This window comes from Ovis aries, chromosome 16, assembly GCF_016772045.2.
Source record: "Ovis aries strain OAR_USU_Benz2616 breed Rambouillet chromosome 16, ARS-UI_Ramb_v3.0, whole genome shotgun sequence".
NCBI classification, from domain to species: domain Eukaryota; kingdom Metazoa; phylum Chordata; class Mammalia; order Artiodactyla; family Bovidae; genus Ovis; species Ovis aries.
This window is the reverse complement of record NC_056069.1, coordinates 56,161,784-56,183,499: the sequence shown is the minus strand read 5'-3', so window position 1 is coordinate 56,183,499 and position 21,716 is coordinate 56,161,784. Positions and strand designations below refer to the sequence as shown.

Genomic DNA, 21,716 nt, shown 5'->3' with positions numbered 1-21,716 from the left:
CCAACACCTTCTCAAACACTTAGCGGGAGTGCTGAGGATTTTATTGCTGCCCAGGATCCCCTGGGTAAACAAGCATGATCCCACTGCTGCATTCTGCAGTCAGGCTGGAAGAACTTTCCCGAGGGCTTTGTCAGGTTGTCTGTTGCGCGTCAGGGTGATTAGGCAAAGCGGAAAATGGCTATCACCCCCACGTTTCACCATCACGCAAACAGTCAACATAAGTGTGGTGATTTGCAAAGTATTGTTGTAACACCAGCTGGGAGGCCAGGCTGGAGGCGGACTGGAGTCTCATCTTTGTCCTTTAGTATCTGAAACAACTCAGATGGGGGTCTGGCACATTCTTCTTGATAATCCCAATTTCCATCCCCGTCAAATAGCTGGGCTCCTGTGTGTAAGGGAGCCTAGCGAGCATAGAGGCCAGGGTAGTAAACTTGAACTATAACCGAACGTCCTTAACTGTGCTGAGCCTACCCCGGCCCCCACCTCCACCTTCACAGCAGCGTCTACACTGGTCCTCCTCCTGGTCTTCCTTTGTGGTGGATGACCAGCCCAGTATCTACCTCCACATCCTCCTTGTGAACAGAGCCCTGAATTTGTTCACACACAGGAGAAAATGTGCTTAGGGAAAGTGCGTCCCTCAGTTATGAACTTGGATTCCAGTGCCATCCAATAGAACTTTCTGGAAGGGGGCAGTGGTCTCTATCCGAACTGTCCCTTCTAGAGACCTCTGGTTGCACGTGGCTATCGAGTCTTTGAAATGTGGCTTGTGAAACCAAGCAACTGAATGTCTTTCTTTCTTTCTTTCTTTCTTTTTTTTTTTTTTTTCTGTACTAAGCAACATATGGGATCTTAGTTCCCCGACCAGGCATCAAAACTGTGTCCCCTGCAGTGGAAGCCCAGTGTCTTAGCCTCTGGACTGCCAGGGAAGTCCCTGAATTTCTAACTGTGACTAATTGTCATGTAACTCTAAATCACTTCATGGTGGATAATGGCTACCATGTAGGATGGCACAAAGACACCAAACCGTGATGGCTCCGGCCCTCTTTGCCAGGTATTGTCAGACACGGCCCCCTGGCCCAATCCTGACCTCCAGGCTCTGGTACAAAGGGATGCGAGCATCTGGGAAGGACTTTTCTCCTTGATGATGGAGAGGGATGCATCAGGAAGCACCTGTCCTTTTCACCTCCTGCCTTGTCCCCTGCCCACACTTCCCTCCCTGCCCTACACGTTGTCAGGTGTAGTGTGAAGCTTGCTGACTTGGCCACCCTCTTGTGTTGATGAGAGGGTGATATTAATAAATGAAGATGATAAAAACAAACATTTATGGGGAATTCCCTGGTGGTCCATTGGTTAGGACTCTGCACTCTCACTGCGGAGGGTCCGGATTCAATCCCTGATCAGGGAACTAAGACCCCACGTGCTTTGTAGACAAAAACAAAACCCCTAACTTCATGTAGTGTTTACCATACATCAAGCCCTGGCCAAGCAGTTTGCACATACTAATTTAATAATTTAATACTAACTAATTTAATGCTGGCAAGACCCCTGGAAGGGAGGTGCTGAGTTACCTCCAGTTTCACAGAGGACAGAACTGAGGCTCGAGTAGTTAACTGGACAGAAGTCCCACAACCAAGAAGCGCCACAGCTGGGATTTGAACCCAGGGACACCAAGAGCAGAGGCTATGCCTCTCACTGTGACATCATCCTGCCTGTCTAGAACCGAGAGAACGGCATAACCCTGGAACCAGTCACTAGACTTCTTGGTATGTGAGAAGAATACACGTCCTTGTGTTTAAGTCACTTCCTGTGACTTGCAGCCTCAAACATCCTGACTGATATCGTATCTTTGAGTGAGTCTCTGTCTTTTGGAATTCCCGACCATGCTGGTCCATGGAATCATGCCCCCGCCAGGGGCTGATTCACTGCTGACACAGATTAGGAAACCACCCCAACGTCAGGGAAGCACCATCCATCTGAGGCCTGGGAGCCCCGGTGTTGAAATATCTAGATGGAGACGCTCACAGGGGGATTCTACCCATGCTTACCTAGGAGCTCAAATTACCACAAAGTTTGGCCTTTCTGCTCCTGCCCTTATCTCTGATTCTGATAAATGAAGCTTGTCCAGAGGTAATGTGGAAGAGAGAAACTCAGAGAGACAGGGAGACTTGAAAAACATCTATAATGGCTGCAGTGTAGATTCTTCAAGTCTATTCATTATGTCTCATCATGGAGTCGATGTCTGGGTTCCCCCGTCTCCCAAGCCTTCCTCTGTGACTAAGAATTCAGGCTGACTTGAAGTTGTGTTTTACTGGAAAGGAGGGTGATTGTCTCCTGGGGTTGATGAAAATTTGGAAACCTATGAATGTTCGATCCATTCAGTCAGAAATAAACATGGGCTTAGGGGGATAATGCTGAGACACTCTTGACCACGACAGTGTGGGACACATTGAGCTGGGTCAAGGCGGGTGTCACAGGAAGTCCCCTTCTGCCCCCAGACCCGCCCTTCCTTTGCCTGTGGCTGGGGCCCCTATCTTCCTCTCCACTGCCCTTATCCCTGCCTCCCCAGCCTAGTATTTCTGGTATTTCTTTAAAAAAAAAAAACAAAACAAAACTATATTCCAGGATTAAGTGGGTTTCCCAGGTGGTGCTAGTGGTAAAGAATGTGCCTGCCAATGCAGGAGACATACGAGATGCTGGTTTGAACCCAAGATCCCCTGGAGGAGGGCATGGCAACCCACTCTAGAATTCCTGCCTGGAGAATCCCATGGACAGAGGAGCCTGGTGGGCTACAGTCCATGGGGTCACAAAGAGTCAGACACGACAGAGCGACTAAGCACATAGCACAGGACAGGACTAAGCAGAATCAGGGCTGCAAGGGCAGGATACCCGCGATGGTCCCAGGGGAGGGAAGAGCAAGCCTGAGGGCCAGACCGTCCTGGGTCCATCCTTCACCACTCTCTGTGTCCCTTGCTCAGTCAGCAAAGAATCATGAGCACGTGCTGTCAAAGCACCAGAGACACGATGGTGAACAAACTCTGGGAGGAAAAAAAAACAAACTGTGGTCCAACCACTGTAGGACCCTGCTGGGCTTTATTATTATTTGGCTGCATCAGGTCTGGGCTGTGGTAGGATCTACGTTGTGTCAATGAGGCGCCCGGGCACTGGAGCACGCGGGCTCATTTACTCTGTGGGCATGTGAGCTCTTAGTTCCCTGGCCAGGGATGGAACCCAGCCTCAGCACTGCAAGATGAACTCTTTATCACTGGACCACCGGGGAAGTTCCCCTGCTGGGGTTTTAGTTTTTAATCTGATTTCAGTATTTGGTGTATCCAAAGACCCAACATTATTTCGAATCTACAAGATAAATAAGTGGCTTTCTCATGGGATGTGGGTAAGTGACAAACACAAGCCCCGGATCCTCACAAGTTCTTCTTTCACCATGAGCCCCTCGTTGTAGAGATTGGAGGAGCCCCTGGCAGCCTGTGCGATCCCACTGGTTACTCTTTGAAGTAAAAAAAAAAAAATCTCAAGATCAAAGGAAATATTTGGCTGAACCCAGTTATTTGGCCTTGATCTGCTAGAAATCTTAATTTAATTAGGAATATAAACTTTGTAAAGACTTCACTTTTCCAGCTTGGTTTAGCATATATCATTTTTTTTAAAAAATTTCTGAGTGAACTGAAACAAACAAAGGGGAAAAAAATGTAAAAATATCTCCCATAAGACACGAACTATGCGATACTTTGATCTCGTGTGCATTTTTCAGCGGTACTGACCCAAATTTGCATAATTTTCTTTCTGGGCATGTGTGTGTGCCAAGTTACTTCAGTCATGTCCGACTATTTGTGACCCCATGAACATCCCCAGGCTTCTCTGCCCATGGGATTCTCTGGGCAAGACTACTGGATTGGGTTGCCACTTCCTACTCCAGAGGATCTTCCACGACCCAGGGATTGAACCCACATCCCTTGTGTCTCCTGCATTAGCAGGTGGGTTCTTTACCACTAGTACCACCTGGGAAGCCCATGATTTTCATTCTACTCTGAGTAAGAAGTTAGTGTGGGAAATATTTTAGACTAAATTTTCTTCTTGTGTTCCAGAGAGGCAACCTTCTCAGACCCTGTGATGTTTGAAATAACAGCAGTTTAGGAAGGAGAATATCAGTATTATGGCATATGCCATAGGTCAGGCACTTTCTATATGTTTAAAGGATGCAGTCCTTAACAAGAACCTGTGACCCAGGCATTCCTCTCTAGTTTGTGGAAGAAGTGAAGTGACATTCCCGTGGACACACAGCTTGTATGCATGGAGCTAAGACTTGTCGCCAGCAGATGCTAAGCCCTGGTCTGTGTTCATAGCCCACCGTGAATTTAGATCTGCGTTTAAACCTTTAGATCATCAGAGCTAAAGAAATTAGCTGAACGTTAAATCCTGCAGTTTAAATCCCTGAAGGAGCACAGATAAAACCCAGGCCACTAACTCTCGAGAGGGTGGTCTTTTCTTTTGCATCTCTTCAGATGGTCACGAATGTGACAAGTTGTCCCAAGTGAATGCAGCCACCTTTGGGGTCCTTGAAGAAACTCTTCCATTTCAGGGTCCTAGCAAGGAGCCTTCTAGGGCAGTCTTGGCCCAAGATAATGGGTCTCCTTCTTTCTATTTGTATATGGAGTGTGTGTGTGTATGTGTGTGTGTAAGCTATCTAGCCTCCTCCATGGGACAGCATTTATTTTAGAGATAAGTCTTAAACATTTTGTTCCAAGGAAGAATACACGTGGAAGTGCAGATGCCAAGATTTCAGCCCTGATCTATTTCATGCCAAACCTATTGTTTACTGTTACACAGACATGGTCAGGATTTGGAGGCTATCATTTGAGTTCACCATATCCCACAACGGAAAGTTTCCAGTGACTCTGGAAATATATAATATAGCTAGATCTTGAGCAAGAATTGGAAGCTCCTGCTCATAATTTTTCTTTTCACTTTCACTTGCTAACAGAAGACAGAGAGTGTGTGACTGCTAATACTGATGAGGTAAATTCTCATTTTCTTAACAAGACCCGGCTCTTTAAACAGAGACGAAGAAAGAGAGAAAGAAGGAGGGAAGTTTCTGCTTTTGAGAAACTCAGCAAACAGATCAATCTCTCCTCCTTATTCAAGAAGTCTGACTCCCTCTAGAGTAGCTTCCATTGACTCACCTCCAAGGGATCTCCCATGGACCCTTTTTCAACAGTTTGCAATGTAAACTTGCATGACTTGGCTGAAGTTTACAGAAATTCAGTTACTTGTACCCGCCCCTATCCTGCCACCATCAGCATTTCTTTAGCTGGGAAATTTTTAAAGCTTCTTACTGGAATTTGTTTCATGTGGTTAAAATCCCCAACAAGTAAAATGTGAGCCTGGCATAAAGGATCATTTTTGTTTTAGAGTCACATTCAAAATAGCAAATGACAATGAGATCCGTGCCCTTGTAAGGAGGCCCCTAGTTCCCATCCCCTAATGATTTCCTTGAAATCTATTTGAAATTCAGAATCTAAGAAGTTTGCAAAAACATGTTGTTTGCCATTTGTGCTAAGCACTATTTCAGTGCCCCCTTGGAAATATGGAGGGAATGGGGATAGTACTCCAAACTGGGCGCAATATTTCAGTGCATTTGCAAAGGAATACTGTCTATTGAATCTAGTGGCCAAAATGAACTGAGAATTGTTGGGGCTGAGTGATGAATACTTAGGGCGTCATCATTCTTCCCTCCAGGCTGTTGTGCCAGTTTGGAACTTTCCGTACTAAAACAAGGAAAAGGAGAGAGAAAACAGTGCCAAGAAAAAAAAAATGATCATGGCCCTCGTTTGGGGCTGTTCTCAGAACCTTCGAGAAGAGCTAAACAGAAGCACGACTTCCATTTAGTTCCAACTCATCTTTTAAGGAAATCTTAAAAATATTTCCTGGAACTTTAAACACACTCAAAAACTATTTCAACACAGCTCAGCCTGGGAGGAGTCAGAGAGGGCAAGAGTACAAGACGGTTGAGAAAGTCTATGACATATCGTTAGCAGCTGATTGAGATGGTTTCCAAATAGCAACAAGACCTGAAGGTTAGAAAAATAGACCAACACCAGTGATCCTGAGATTAGTTATGTGGCTGCTACATACTGGAATTTACCTGGGAGCCAAAAGAGAGAGCTTCGGTTCTAGGGTCTTAATTATCATAAATACTACAGGTCTGGCTCTTTGGCGTCACTGTGTGTCCCACCCCTTCCAGACAAGCAGAAGGAACAGTCATGCTTTAAGGCAAATTATTCTCTGTTTCAGATTTTTCCAGTGGAAAAAGGAATGTACATTAGGCAGATTACTGTACCTTCCCTCTGTCACGCCAGGGTAAGCTTCCTAGAGCAGCTAATTCTCCTCCTGCAGGACTGGCAGCTCCCAGCCATCAGCTGGTGGGGCAGAATTCCTTCCTTCTCCGAGGCACCTGTGGCCCCAAAGACGCCCCTTCCACCTGGGGCGGCGCCCAGCTGATCGAGCACTCCAGTGCCCTGGAGGCTCAGAGGACTGGAAACAACGGGACTGGATGCTTGCGGGGCTTCTGGAGGCTGGCACGTCCCATCCTGCCTGCCACTCTGCCATCTCCAGGGATCATCCAAGTGCCGGCCCCCGGTAACATGTCTCCTTGGCCTCCTGCTGCTCTGTGGCTTTCCCATCCATGGGCTTCTGACTCCTCTTCTGCTTCCATGCCAGCTGGTCCCATTGGGCTGTCTGGGTCCTGGCTATGAGGTGGATAATCCCTTTTGCATCCTCAGAGTTTTCCAAGGATGCAAACCTTAACTGAAATCTGGCTTGCTTTCTACTTTTCTATTTTCCATCACCTGGGTTGGGGATTTACGGTTATGTCAGCCCTCTTCTCCCCAACCCATCCCCCCACCCGAATCATTTGCAATCCATCACTCTTCTTCCTTTTGGAAAATAATCCCCCATCTGTTGACTCCTTGACATTGTGTAATTCCTCTCTTTCCTCCTTTTTGTCTCCTTCTGGGATGTCCTGGTGATTGCTCCCTCCCACTTCCCCAATTCAATTAAGATGCGACTCTGTTCGTATGTGTGTGTATACCTATATACTGTCAAGACCCTGGCTGCAACATCTGATGACCTGGATTCTAATTTCTGCTTTGTATGCACTTGTTCGCGTGACTTTGGCCAAGTACCTGAATGTTTCTAAGGTTGCTGACTCTTCTGGAAAACGCAGATAGATAACGGTGGTTGATATAGCATGTAGTAGTTGCAAGGATGCAGTGAGAAGATCCATATGAGGCGACTGGCATGGTGCCGGCATAACTTGAGAACTGTTAACTATGATCACACTGGGCTGCTTGTTTTCCTTCCCAAATCCCACCAGCTGGGGAAACTTCAGTGTTCTTTGGAATGACCCAAGCTGTTCCCCACCAGCGATCCCTGCCTTCTTTGAATCGGGGCATCTCTGCCGCGCCCCATCCCACTTCTTTATGACAATGTCCTGGTCTACACTTCACTGGCAGGGTCACTGGCTTCTTATCCATCATATCCTTGCCTCTTTCTTTTGTCTATTTAAAAATTTTTATTTCCCCGTGTGGCCTGCGGGATCCCAGCTCCCTGGCCAGGAATTGAACCTATGCCCTCAAGCATTGGGAGCCCAGAGTCTTAACCACTGGACTGCAGGGGAAGTCCTGTCCTTGTCTTTCTGTATCACCAGGTGGAACCCTTCAGCCTTGGTCAGATGACTTATTTTCCTTAAACCTACACAGGCTGTGCTGTATAGATAATTATCTCATATAAATGGCAGGCCTGTTCTAAGGTTATATTTTCACAATTCTTCCACTGGAAGGATGGACATGGGACTAAACCACTCCCTGTGGGAAGGATCTTACCGTCTGCCTCTCATCTGGAGATTGGGCCCTGGGTCAGGAGTGGCTCTGATCCCGGGGGGTGATCAGCTAGGACACTCTTGGCAGAGAAGCAGGGCGGCACTCTCACATGAGAATGGTCCAGCAGGGAGGACACCAGGAGGTGACCTTCAACACCTGAGTTCAGTGCCTGAGCTCAGACAAAGACCCTGGAGTCCCGGGACAAACCCAGCTGTGCTTCTGTGCTTCCTTGACTTTCTTCGATTTCTCTTAAACTGGGACTTTTGGAAATTCCAGTCTGTCTCAACCCTGCTGAGTCACAACAGGATAAGGAATTCTGTCCGAGCATGAGGCAGACTTGGAAGATGGCTCTTTGGGAGGAGGAATGGGGACAGCAGAGGGAATTGAGTGGAGGGCTTCCTAAGGCATTTGGAATGATCTTGGCACACAGAGCCAGCAAGCTAATGACCTTCCTGTGCCAGGGATGTGGGGAGGCAGGAAAGATGGGGAGGAGGCTTAACCTGGCTTGTGCTTGATCTTTCCCGTATTCTGAGAGGTGGCATGGCCGTTTCTCAGGATGGAATGGGGAGGAAGGGAGAAGAAAGTCTGGCAGATACTGGGAGATAAGAACATGACCACGTACTTTAGTCCATGCGGCTTGAGGTTTTATGAATTCCCAGAGCAACAGACACATTTCTATCCAAAACACAGAAAAGATACCCAAAAGGTAACTCCTGATTGACCGTGATTCTGAAGGATATCTTCACTATCCTCTTATAGGTAGATAATTAAGTATAAAATAGAAATATACAATATTTAAAAGAGACCAGAGAAGCTCCCCACCCCACCACCTTATCCACAGGGATCATTCCAAGACTCCCAGTGGATGCTTGAGACCACAGATAATGACAAATCCTGTATATTATGTTTTCCCCTATACTAGTGGGCAGGTATTCTGGACAAAAGGATGAATCACATCCCTGGTGAGACCCAGGGACAGCATGAGATTTCATAATGCAACCTAGAGTAGTGTGCAATTTAAAATTTATGAATTGTTCATTTCTGGAATTTTCCTTATAACATTTTTGGACTGTGGTTGACCTTGGTTAACTGAAACCATGCAAAGTGAAACCTTGGATAAGTGGGAACTACTGTATACAAAGAGCTGGGAGGTCTGCCTCTCAAACTGTTCGTCCAATGAAAGGCCATGTGATTTAGGACAAGATGCTTAACTTGCCTCTACATTTCCTGAGGTTTAAAATAACTGTTGATTAAAAAAAAGAAAAAATCTCCTTTAAGATGTCATGAAGAATAAGGGAATACTCATGTCATACTTTGAGGAACTCCAGGGAGCAAAGTGCTTTAAAAATGCCATCTGGTCTGTGAGGTTTTTAGGTATTTGAGGAGAACTATAAAATGCAGCAGGAAAAAAGCGCAGACATCTCTAGAAAGCATTGAGCTGTGCATTTAAAGAAAACTAAAAACAATATCTTATGTTTAATAAGAAAGTGGAGTATTGGCATTGGGTAGAAAGGAAAAAAGGAAGTGATAGGAAAAAATTCTTTAAAACCTTATGCTCAGTTAAGTCTCTTTTCATTGCCATTCCCAGAATTCCATCCTACTGTTTTTGAGTTCACAGAAATAATTAGCTTCCTAGGGACGCAGTAGCAAAGTAGGTGGCTTAAAACAAGAAAAATTAACTTTCTCACAGTGGTGGATGCTGGACGTCTAGGTGGGGATGGTTTCTTCTATGGGCTCTGATGGAGAATCTGGTCCTTCTTGTCTCCTAGCCATTGTCTGCGATACTTAGTGTTCCTCGCTTGCAGATGGATGACCTTAACTTTTCAAAAAATTTTTATTTTATATTGGAGTATTGGAAGCAGGAGGAGAAGGGGATGACAGAGGATGAGATGGTTGGATGGCATCATTGACTCAATGGATATGAGTTTGAGCAAGCTCTGGAAGATGGTGAAGGACAGGGAAGCCTGGCGTGCTGCAGTCTACGGTGTCGAAAAGAGTTGGACATGACTGAGTGACTGAACAATTGGAGTATGCTGCTGCTGCTGCTGCTAAGTCGCTTCAGTCGTGTCCAACTCTGTGCGACTCCATAGACAGCAGCCCACCAGGCTCCCCCGTCCCTGGGATTCTCCAGGCAAGAACACTGGAGTGGGTTGCCATTTCCTTCTCCAATGCTTGAAAGTGAAAAGTGAAAGTGAAGTCGCTTAGTCGTGTCTGACTCTTAGCAACCCCCTGGACTGCAGCCTACCAGGCTCCTCTGTCTATGGGATTTTCCAGGCAAGAGTACTGGAGTGGGCTGCCATTGCCTTCCAACTAACAATGTTATGAGAGTTTCAGGTGAATAGCAAAGGGACTCATCCATATGTATACATGTATCCATTCTCCCCCAAACTCCCCTCCCATCCAGGCTGCCATATAACACTGGGCAGAGTTCCCTGTGCTCCACAGTACGTCCTTGTTGGCTATCCATTTCAGACACAGTGATGTGCACATGTCCATCCCAAATTGCCAATCTATCTGTTTCCCCCAACCTTCCCTCACCAGCAACCTTAAGTTTATTCTCTAAGTCTGTGAGTGTTAGATGACCAGTTCTGCCTCTTTCTTCACAAGGCCTTCTCTCTGTGACTCTCAGCATCAAAACCCCCCTTCTCTTATCAGGACAACAGTCATACTGGATTACAGTCCACCCTAACAACCTCATCCTAGTTTGCAAAGAGCTAATTTCCAAATAAAGTCACATTCACATGTGTTGGGGACGGCTAAGACTTCAACGTATTTTGAGGAGAGGACACTGACCAACTTAAAACTAAGCCGTCACTTTGCCTGGGTGATGAAGGCAACTCTCTGTGTGGGTGAGGCATCTTGGGGGCACCTTCTAGGGCAGGCAGGAAGCCCAGGGACTGAGCTGCAGGGAAGTGAATTGTGCTGTGCGTGCCTTTATGCAACTTTTCCCTGGGTACCATAGTGCCCTCAACTAGCCACTCCCAACCCTGCCTCAGTTGTCCTTCAGCTCTCTGTCCAAGACATTTATTTTTAGTTTGACAGATAAATCAAATACTTAAAATGAGAGTCAGTTGGAAGGGGGGACCTATGTATACAGACAGCCGATTCACTTTGTTGTTCAGCAGAAACTAACACAACATTGTAGAGCAATTATACTCCCATTTAAAAAAATGGACTTAGTTAAATAAAAAGGTCAAATGTAATTTTTTTAAAAAGGGTCAGAACATGCATTCTTGGCCTCTTGCACTCCGCTTCATTTTCCTCGGCTCTATTTGCCACAGCCACAAAGGAGTTCTCTTGACCTTCTGCAGCAAAGAGACCATGCCCCCCTCCCCAGAGAGGATGCCTTCGCTCAGCTGGAAGCAGCTGGTGATGTCAGATGCGTTACAAAATTAAATGCCTTCTACTGCTGAATCTTATTTTAAAGCTTCTCTGAGTCTCCTGCATTTTCTTGTGTATGATTATCACCAGCGGTGACGGGGTGGGAGGAGAGGAGGAAAGACAGGGGAGGACACCCCCAGCAGAGTGCATGCGTGCCTGTGTGCTCAGCTGCTCGGTCGTGTCCAGCTCTTTGCAACCCCATGGACTGCAGTCCGCCAGGCTCCTCTGTCCATGGGATTCGCCAGGCAAGAATACTGGAGTAGGTTGTCATTTCCAGGGAATCTTCTCAACCCAGGGATTGAACCCGCATCTCCTGCATTGCAGGCAGCTTCTTTACCACTGAGCCACCAGGAACAATTCCAAGACTCGCTGTCACCTCCAGCCTGACAGTCTCGGCTCACATTCTCGTGCAGGTTTGTGTATATTAATCTGAGTACAGGGTCAATTCTGGATGACTGGAGTCAGCTACTTTTTAGCTTCTGCTGCCAGAAAATGGATTATTTTTCCTTCAACAAAATGTGAACACGATGGCCTCTCATTTTTGCAAAAACAATATGCTTTTGACAGTATTAATGAAATGACTCCAGTTTATCCAAGTTGATGAAACCTTTGGCTGTTCACTCCTGTCTGCTTTGACTGCAGTGCCCCCTAGTGGATACTTTTCTAACAAGGTTCTCATGGTTGATCACTTGCCAGAAATAGAATGCATTTTAGCAAACATTATTTTCTAAAGTAGGTCTGTATTTTTTTTCTTTTTTTTTTCCCAACGAAAGTTCACTTCAATATATGACCAAATTATGTATATGTATAATCCTCTGATTATTCACATGAAATTCTCTGCACGTCCCCTGCTAATTTCAGGAAAGGAGGGAGAAGGAAGGGAGATATAAGGAAACAGGCACAGAAGGAAATGACCATGAGGACTTCAGAACTGTGCTCGGTAACATGACGTATGTGTCTGCGGCTGCTGCTGCTGCTAAGTCGCTTTAGTCGTGTCCCACACTATGCGACCCCATAGACGGCAGCCCACCAGGCTCCCCCGTCCCTAGGATTCTCCAGGCAAGAACACTGGAGTGGGTTGCCATTTCCTTCTCCAATGCATGAAGGTGAAAAGTGGAAGTGAAGTCGCTCAGTCGTGTCCGACTCTTCGCGACCCCCTGGACTGCAAACTACCAGGCTCTTCCGTCCATGGGATTTTCCAGGCAAGAGCACTGAAGTGGGGTTTCACTGCCTTCTCCGGATGTATGTGTCTAGAAAAACAAAAGCTCTGGAAATACGGTATAGTGAAGCTTTAAAACTGAAATTTACATGACTAAACAATTTTTAAAACAGGATAAGGATACGAATTTCTGCAGCCACAGTCTGACCTCTATTTTCTGCCTGAGGGCTTGTGACAAGTACATGGGGAGGAAACAGCGGGTCCCCAGATAAAGGCCACTTTCTTACTGCTTCGCATAAAGATGTTCTGCACTGAACTTTATCCCCATTTTAATCAGCAACTCCTGGGATCTCCAGCTATTCTGTGGACTCCAGCTCCTTCTGGCCCACAATTAGGGTGGAGGTGAAGGCCTCACTTCCTGGCTCTGTAGCTTCTAGAAGACTGTGCGGCGCAAAGTCTAGGGATTCAAGTAAGTATTATCTTGTACAGGAAACAGATTGGGGTGTGAGTGGGAGGTTCTCAAGTCCTCTCTGAAGCTATCGCATAGATCCCCACACTTGAGATTTTGCAAACGAGCCAAGAAGGAAAGAAAGTTCTAAATGGGGGATTAAAGAATGATTGCTAATTTAAAAATGATTTCTCCAATAAATGGCATTAAAAGTAGTAATTATATAATTACTATCCACATTAGTTCATAAAAGAGAGAACAGTTTAATACAAAAGATGAGATGTAATTATAGATGGACATTTCATCCAGAGGAAGTTGTGTTTTATATATACATATATAATACTTACGTGTTGTTGTCTTTCCTTGTCTTTCATTTCACCATAGAACAAGGAAAAATTTGTTCTGAATTGGCAGCTGTCTGTGGACTGACTTTGGGGAGCTCTGATCCTGAACTTTGACTCTCCCTGGTAATTTGGAATGCATCTCCACTATGTGATTTCTTTGGAACTGAGACGCAGGGCCCGCTGTTGTATAAGGATAGATGAACCGTGAAAAAGAGAATCTACCCTCCGGGGTTACAGAATTTGTCCCTGCTGGGCTCTGCTTGCTGTGGAGGGTACATGAGAAAGTCAGATCACTGAGAACCCTGGGGACCGCAGGACCCAAAGATACCGCCTAGTTAATCCTCTCGGGTTAGTGCAGAACCGCGTGTGGAGTATCCCGGACAGATGGGCTGTGCTCACGCTCAGGGCCCAAGCACTGTTGTACATGGCAATGCTAACCTCCGTAGCACTCACACTTAAAAAGGAAATCCTCAGATTCTTAGAATCAGCAATTTATAGCCAGAGTGGGACTAAAATGATGCAGTTGAATTTCCCCATATTACAAGGTCACTAATTCACCTGGAAGAGGCAAAGGACAAGCACAGATTCAGTGAGATGCTCTTTGAAGGGGCTGGCATTCGCCTGTAGGCACCAGTGCCCAGTGATGGAGCCTTGAACGCAGATGTCCTGGGGATGGTGGATGGCTGCGCTAGGCTCTCCTGACACTTAACCTTATACTTAACCTCACCCCCTGGGGCACACTCTCTACTTACTAGGAGCCCTGTGAGCCCAGGAAAACACAACAGTAGAGAACTTTCTTGAGAGCCTTCTCCCGCTAGGCTTGGAACAGTTATTTTAGAGTTTAAGCTTTCTCTTATCCAAGCCCTTATTTTACAAATATTTAATTGTTAGGTTTTCTTTTCAAATTTAGTTCCCTTTTCACATGTACTCTTCCAAATGGGCCACAGTGTCCCAATGTCCAGTTGACACCAAATATTTACATAATTTATGGATTCTCCCATTCTGTGCATTTTGGGAGTTAATGCACTGTATACTATTACTCATAATTTTCTTTTTTAATTAATTTTTTTATTGGAGGATAATTGCTATGCAATGTTGTGCTGGTTTCTAACATACATCAACATGAATCAGCCATAGGTACACACATGTCCCCTTCTCTCTTGAAACCTCCTCCCACCTCCCACAACCATCCCATCCCTCTAGGTTGTCACAGAGCACCAGGCTGAGCTCTCTGTGCTACGCGGCAACTTCCCGTTAGCTATCTGTTTTACACATGCCAATATTTCTGTTTCAGTGCTACTCTTTGAATTTGTCCCACTCTATCTTTCCTACCAATAATTTGGCCACCTGATGGGAAGAACTGACTCATTGGAAAAGACCCTGATGCTGGGAAAGATTGAAGGCGGGAGGAGAAGGGGACGACAGAGGATGCGATGGCTGGATGGCATCACTGACTCAATAGACATGAGTTTGAGTAAACTCCGGGAGTTGGTGATGGACAGGGAGGCCTGGCGTGCTGTGGTTCATGGGGTCGCAAAGAGTTGGACACAACTGAGTGACTGAACTGAACTGAACTGATCTTTCCTACCAGCCACCCCCCTCCATGCCCCCCCATGTCTGCAAGTCTGTCTGTTCTCTATGTCTGAGTCTCTATTCCTGCCCTGGCATTTTTCTAGATACCAAGTGTATGTGTTAATATATGATATGTGTTTTTTCTCATGTACTACTGGCTCTAGGTTCATCCACCTCACTAGAACGGACTCAAATGCATTACATTTTATGGCTGAGTAACTGCTACTGCTGCTGCTAAGTCGCTTCAGTCATGTCTGACTCTGTGCAACCCCGGAGACGGCAGCCCACCAGGCTCCCCAGTCCCTGGGATTCTCCAGGCAAGAACACTGGAATGGGTTGCCATTTCCTCCTCCAAAGCATGAGAGTGGAAAGTGAAAATTGAAAGTGAAGTCACCTAGTCATGTCCGACTCTTCGCGACCCCTTGGACTGCAGACTACCAGGCTCTTCCGTCCATGGGATTTCCCAGGCAAGAGTACTGGAGTGGGGTGCCATTCCATTGCATATATGTACCACACTTCTTTATCCATTCATCTGTTGACAGACGTCTAGGTTGCTTCCATGTCCTGTAAATAGTGCTGCAACGAACACTGAGGTACATGCGTCTGTTTCAATTATGATTTTCTTAAGGTATTTGCCTAACAGTGGGATTGCTGAGTATTCATATGGTAGTTTTATTCCTAGTTTTTAAAGGAATCTCCATATTGTTTCCATAGTGGCTGTATCAATTTACATTCCCACCAACAGTGTAAGAGGCTTCCACTTTCTCCACATCCTCTCCAGCATTTATTGTTTGTAAGTTTTTTGATGATGGCCATTCTGACTAGTGTGAGGAGATACTTCACTATAGTTTTGCTTTGGAATTCTCTAATAATAAGTGATGCTGAGCATTTTTTTCTTGTGTTTATTAGCCATCTGGATGTCTTCTTTGGAGAAATGTCTGTTTTGGTCTTCTGCCCATTTTTTGATTGGATTGTTTGTTTTTCTGTTCTTGAGATGCATAAGCTGCTTGCACATTTTGGAGAATAATCCTTTGTCAGTTGCTTTACCCATTCTAAGGGCTGTCCTTTCATCTTGTTTATGATTTCATTTGCTGTGCAAAAGTTTCTTGAGTTTAATTAGGTCCCATTTGTTCATTTTTGTTTTTATTTCCATTACTCTAGTAGGCGTTTCACAGAGGATCTTGCTGTGATTTATGTCAATAAATGTTTTGCCTATGTTTCCCTCTAAAGAGATTTAAAATTTCTCAGCTTACATTTAGGTCTTTAATTCTTTTTGAGTTTACCTTTGTTTATGGTGTTAGGAAGTGTTCTAATTTCATTCTTTTACACATAGCTGTCCAACTTTCTAAGCACCGCTTATTGAAGAGACTATCTTTTCTCCATTGTATAGTCTTGCCTCCTTTGTCAAAGACCTGGTGCCCACAAGTGTGTGAGTTTTATCTCTGGCCTTTCTATCTTGTTCCATTGGTCTATATTTCTGTTTTTGTGCCAGTACCATACTGTCTTGATGACTATAGCTTTGTAGTATAGTTTGAAATCAGGAAGGTTGATTACCCTATCTCCATCCTTCTTTCTCAAGATTGCTTCGGTTCTTTTGGGTCTTTTATGTTTCCACACAAATTATGAAACTTTGTTCTAATTTTGTGAAAATGTCATTGGTAATTTGATAGGGATTGCATTAAGAGTGCTTTGGGTAGTATAGTCATTTTCACAATATTGATCCTTCCAATCCAACTACATGGTGTGTCTCTCCGTCTGTTTATGTCATCTTTGACTTTTTTCATCAGTGTCTTACAGTTTTCTGTATATAGCTCTTTTGTCTCCTTGTGTAGGTTTATTCCTCAGTTCAGTTCAGTTGCTCAGTCGTGTCCGACTCTTTGCGACCCCATGAATCGAAGCACGTCAGGCCTCCCTGTCCATCACCATCTCCCGGAGTTCACTCAGACTCACGTCCATCAAGTCCGTGATGCCATCCAGCCATCTCATCCTCTATCATCCTCTTCTCCTCCTGCCCCCAATCCCTCCCAGCATCAGAGTCTTTTCCAATGAGTCAACTCTTCTCATGAGGTGGCCAAAGTACTGGAGCTTCAGCTTTAGCATCATTCCTTCCAAAGAAATCCCAGGGCTGATCTCCTTCAGAATGCACTGGTTGGATCTCCTTGCAGTCCAAGGGACTCTCAAGAGTCTTCTCCAACACCACAGTTCAAAAGTATCAATTCTTCGGCGCTCAGCTTTCTTCACAGTCCAACTCTTACATCCATACATGACCACAGGAAAAACCATAGCCTTGACTAGATGGACCTTAGTCGGCAAAGTAATATCTCTGCTTTTGAATATACTGTCTAGGTTGGTCATAACTTTTCTTCCAAGGAGTAAGCGTCTTTTAATTTCATGGCTGCAGTCACCATCTGCAGTGATTTTGGAGCCCAAGAAAATAAAGTCTGACACTGTTTCTACTGTTTCCCATCTATTTCCCATGAAGTGATGGGACCGGATGCCATGATCTTCATTTTCTGAATGTTGAACTTTAAGCCAACTTTTCGCTCTCCTCTTTCAATTTCATCAAGAGGCTTTTAAGCTCCTTTTCACTTTCTGCTATAAGGGTGGTGTCATCTGCGTATCTGAGGTTATTGATATTTCTCCTGGCAATCTTGATTCCAGCTTGTGTTTCTTCCAGCCCAGCGTTTCTCATGATGTACTCTGCAGGGTACATCAAGAAGTTAAATAAGCAGGGTGACAATATACAGCCTTGACGTACTCCTTTTCCTATTTGGAACCAGTCTGTTGTTCCATGTCCAGTTCTAACTGTTGCTTCCTGACCTGCATACAGATGTCTCAAGAGGCAGGTCAGGTGGTCTGGTATTCCCATCTCTTTCAGAATTTTCCACAGTTTATTGTGATCCACACAGTCAAAGGCTTTGGCATAGTCAATAAAGCAGAAATAGATGTTTTTCTGGAACTCTCTTGCTTTTTCCATGATCCAGCGGATGCTGGCAATTTGATCTTCCTAGGTATTTTATTATTTTTGTTGCAATGGTCAATGGGATTGATTCCTTAATTTCTCTTTCTGATTTTTCATTGTTAGTGTAAAGGAATGCAAGTAATTTCTGTGTATTGATTTTGTATTCCTGCAACTTTGCTAAATTCACTGATTAGCTTTAGCTCTTAGTAATTTTCTGATAGTATCTTTAGGGTTTTCCATATATGGTATCATGTCACCTGCAAACAGTGAGAGTTTTACTTCTTTTCCAATCTGGATTCCTTTTATTTCTTTTTCTTCTCTGATTGCTGTGGCTAGGACTTCCAAACTTATGTTGAATAATAGTGGCGAGAGTGGGCACCCTTGTCTTATTCCTGATGCTAGAGGAAATTCAGGTTTTCACCACTGAAAACAATGTTTGCTGTGGGTTTATCATATATGGCCTTTATTACCTTAATGGTAACTTCCTTCTAGCTGATTTTCTGGAGAGTTTATCATAAATGGGTATTGAACTTTGTCAGAAAGCTTTTTCTGCATCTATTGAGATTACCATGATTTTCATGTTTTAGTTTATTAAGATGGTGTGTCAAATTGAGTCAGTGCTATGTACTGAAGAATTTGGGCATCCCTTGGATAAATCCAACTTGATCATGGTGTATGACGCTTTTAATGTGTTGTTGGATCCTGTTTGCTAGAATTTGGTTGAGAATTTTTGCATCTATGTTCATCAGTGATATTGGTCTATAATTTTCTTTTTTTATGATGCCTATGTCTGGCTTTGGTTTTCAAGGTGAGGTTGGCTTCATAGAATGAGTTGGGAGTGTTCCTTCCTCTGCAATTTTTTGAAAGAGTTTGAGAAGGATAGGCATTTGTTCTTCTCTAAACATTTGACAGAATTCACCTGTGAAGCCATCTGACCCAAGGCTTTTGCTTTTGGGGAAATTTTTGACCATAGCTTCAATGTCAGTGCCTGTGATTGGTTTGCTCAAAATTTCTATTTTTTCCGTGGTTCAGTCTTGGAAAGTTAAATTTTTCTAAGAATTTTTCCATTTCTTCCAGGTTGTCCATTTCATTGGCATATAGTTGCTCCTAATAGTCTCTTATGATCCTTTGCATTTCCACATTGTCTATCGTAACCTCTCCTTTTTCATTTCTAATTTTGCTGATTTGAGTCTTCTCCCTTTTTTTCTTGATGAGTCTGGCTGATGATTTGGTACTTTTATCTTCTCAAAGAACTAACTTTTAGTTTTATTGATCTTTACCATTATTTTCTTCATTTTCTTCTGCTATGATCTTTATGATTTCTTTCCTTCTGCTAACTTTGGGGTTTTTTGTGCTTCTTTTTTAGCTGCTTTTGGTGTACAGTCAAGTTGTTTATTTGATGGTTTTCTTGTTTCTTGAGGTAGGCTTGCATTGCTATAAACTTCCCTCTCAGAACTGCTTTTGCTTGGGGTCATTGTGTTTTCACTGTCATTGTTTTCTAGGTTTTTAAAAAATTTCCTTTTTGATGTCTTCAGTGACCTATTGGTTATTTAGAAGCATGTTGGTTAGCCTGCATGTGTTTGTGTTTTTTACAGTTTTTCTTATTTTATTCCTGTAATTGATATCTAGTCTCACAGCACTGTGGTCAGAAAGATAATAGACAGAATCTCAATTTTCTTAAATACACCAAGGCTTGATTTGTGATCCAAGATGTGATCTATCCTGGAAAATGTTCTTTGTACACTTGAGAATAAAGTCTATTCTTCTGCACTTGGATGGAATGTCTTGAAGATATCAATTAGGTCTGTTTGGTAAAATGTGTCATCTAAGGTTTGTATTTTCTCACTTTCTGGTTTGATGATTGGTCCGTTGGTGTAAGTGGGTGTTAAAGTCCTCTGCTATTATTGTGCTACTGTTGAATTCCCATTATGTCTATTAATGTTTGCCTTATCTACTGAGGTGTTCCAATGTTGGATGTATAAATCTTTACAATTATTATGTCTTCTTGGATTGAGCCCTTGATCATTATGTAGTGTCCTTCCTTATCTCTTGTAATATTCTTAATTTTAAGGCTTATTTTTTCTGACATAAGAATTGCTACTCCAGCTTTCTTTTGATCTCCATTTGCACGGAATATCTTTTTCCATCCTTTACATTCAATCTGTGTGTGTCTCTAGGTCTGAAGTAGGTCTATAATGGACAGCATATATATATATGGGTCTTGTTATGTATCTATTCATCCAGTCTGTGTCTTTTGGTTGGAACATTTAACCTACTACATTTAAAGTAATTATTGATATGTATGTTCCTATTTGCATTTTCTTAATTATCTTAATGGACAATATTTTTGTTTTCTTAATAGTCTGAATGGAGTGAGAACAACAACAAAAAGAACTAGGGGAGAAAAAAAAAAAGAATCCCAGATAACTGGTCAATGCAATATTAGGTAAATAGCAACAAACGCAGAGGAACACACACACACAAACAAAACCAAAACAGCCCAAAGAAAACAAAGTCCAAGAGAGTGACCTAGTGAACCAGACAGAACCAAAACTGATGTCAACAAATTAAAAACAACAATAGCTGAAACTCAGAACAGAAAACAAGACCAAAGCCTAGAGCCTACTGAAGAATAAAGCAAAGAGAACAAAAGTGACTACCCAACATGGTGACAAACAGAAGGAAAAAAACAGAAGTACATAAAAATTATATATATATAATTTTTATATATATGAAAATATGTATATATGAGAAATATTTATATATATGAGAAATATGTATATGAGAAAAACTACACCAAGAAAAGAACAATAAGAGAAACAAAACAAATGAAAAAAAAGAGAGAGGAGGAAACAACAACAGCAGCAACAACAAATCCCATAGAACCACAAAAAGTCAATGTAGAGGTTGAAGTATACAAAGGAAATAAAAAATGTAGGTGAACAAAAATCCTCAAAAACTTAAATGGATATAATGATAATAACAACAATCACAGTAACAGAGAAAAGGAAAAAAAAACACAGAAAAAAAAGGTCAGAATCAACTACAGAATAAGTCAAAATATAAGAACAATAATAAATGTTTTTCTTGGGTCTCAGCTGTCAGCATCCTTTTCCTTGCTTTGATTCACAGCCCACCTTCATCTTCCTAGGAGGCCCTCCAGTACTGAGGGTGGTCTCTTGATCTGCTGTGGGGACAGTTCAGACTCTAATCTGGCCCTACTTTGGAGTGTTCTTGCCTCCAATGTCCACAGCTGTTGGGGCTAGGACATTTTCCTTTGTGGAAACACTCATTGTCCTTTCACATATTACATAGACACAGAGGCTATCTAGTTGACCCCGTGGATTTAATATGCACCTTGTACAGCTAGTAGAGAGCTTTTTGATCCTCTTCCTTAGCCACTCCATTCTTGGAGCTCAACTGTGGTTTTATCCCTACCTCTACTTGTGGGTCATCCATATGAGTTTGCTCTTGAGACTTCCCTGGAGGACGTGGGTCTGCCCCAGTGAGGACAGGTGAGGAGGTGGCATAGCTGCTTAGATTGCAGGGACCCTGGCAGTGCCAGGTACATGGGAAAACCAGTGGCCTAGGGCACAGAAGATATGGTGCTATTAGAATCTTTGTATAGCCTCTGGCAGCTGGTGTTCAAAGGGCCTCCCTAGCTGGTCCTTCTCTATTGTTTGGTGAAGCAGGCATTTAAAGTGCCACCCTCTCTGAGGTCTTTCTATTGGTTAGCTGCCAGCGCTGACTAAGATGGGGAGAGAGAAGCTACATTGATGGCTCCGCCCCCTGCACATGACTCAGCAGCAGCACCCTGCCTCCATAGCTGCCTGTCTTTCCTCTGAACACGTTTTCTGATGCAATCTGCTCTCTCCTGTTCCCTCAGACCGTCTTCCACGGTCGACAGTAGTCCTTGCCCTGGGATTGCTCTCCAGCCCCTACACTCTAGCTCCCAGCT

The 21,716-nt window shown here is 43.8% G+C and overlaps 1 long non-coding RNA gene across 1 annotated transcript; it reads left to right on the top strand.

The window, feature by feature from the left end:
* Nucleotides 1-11,887: 11,887 nt before the first annotated feature.
* LOC132657969 (uncharacterized) lies at nucleotides 11,888-20,852 on the top strand. Its single transcript, XR_009596805.1, has 3 exons — nucleotides 11,888-12,901; nucleotides 13,265-13,347; nucleotides 14,961-20,852. It is a non-coding gene; the product is annotated as an uncharacterized LOC132657969 (long non-coding RNA).
* Nucleotides 20,853-21,716: the final 864 nt, after the last annotated feature.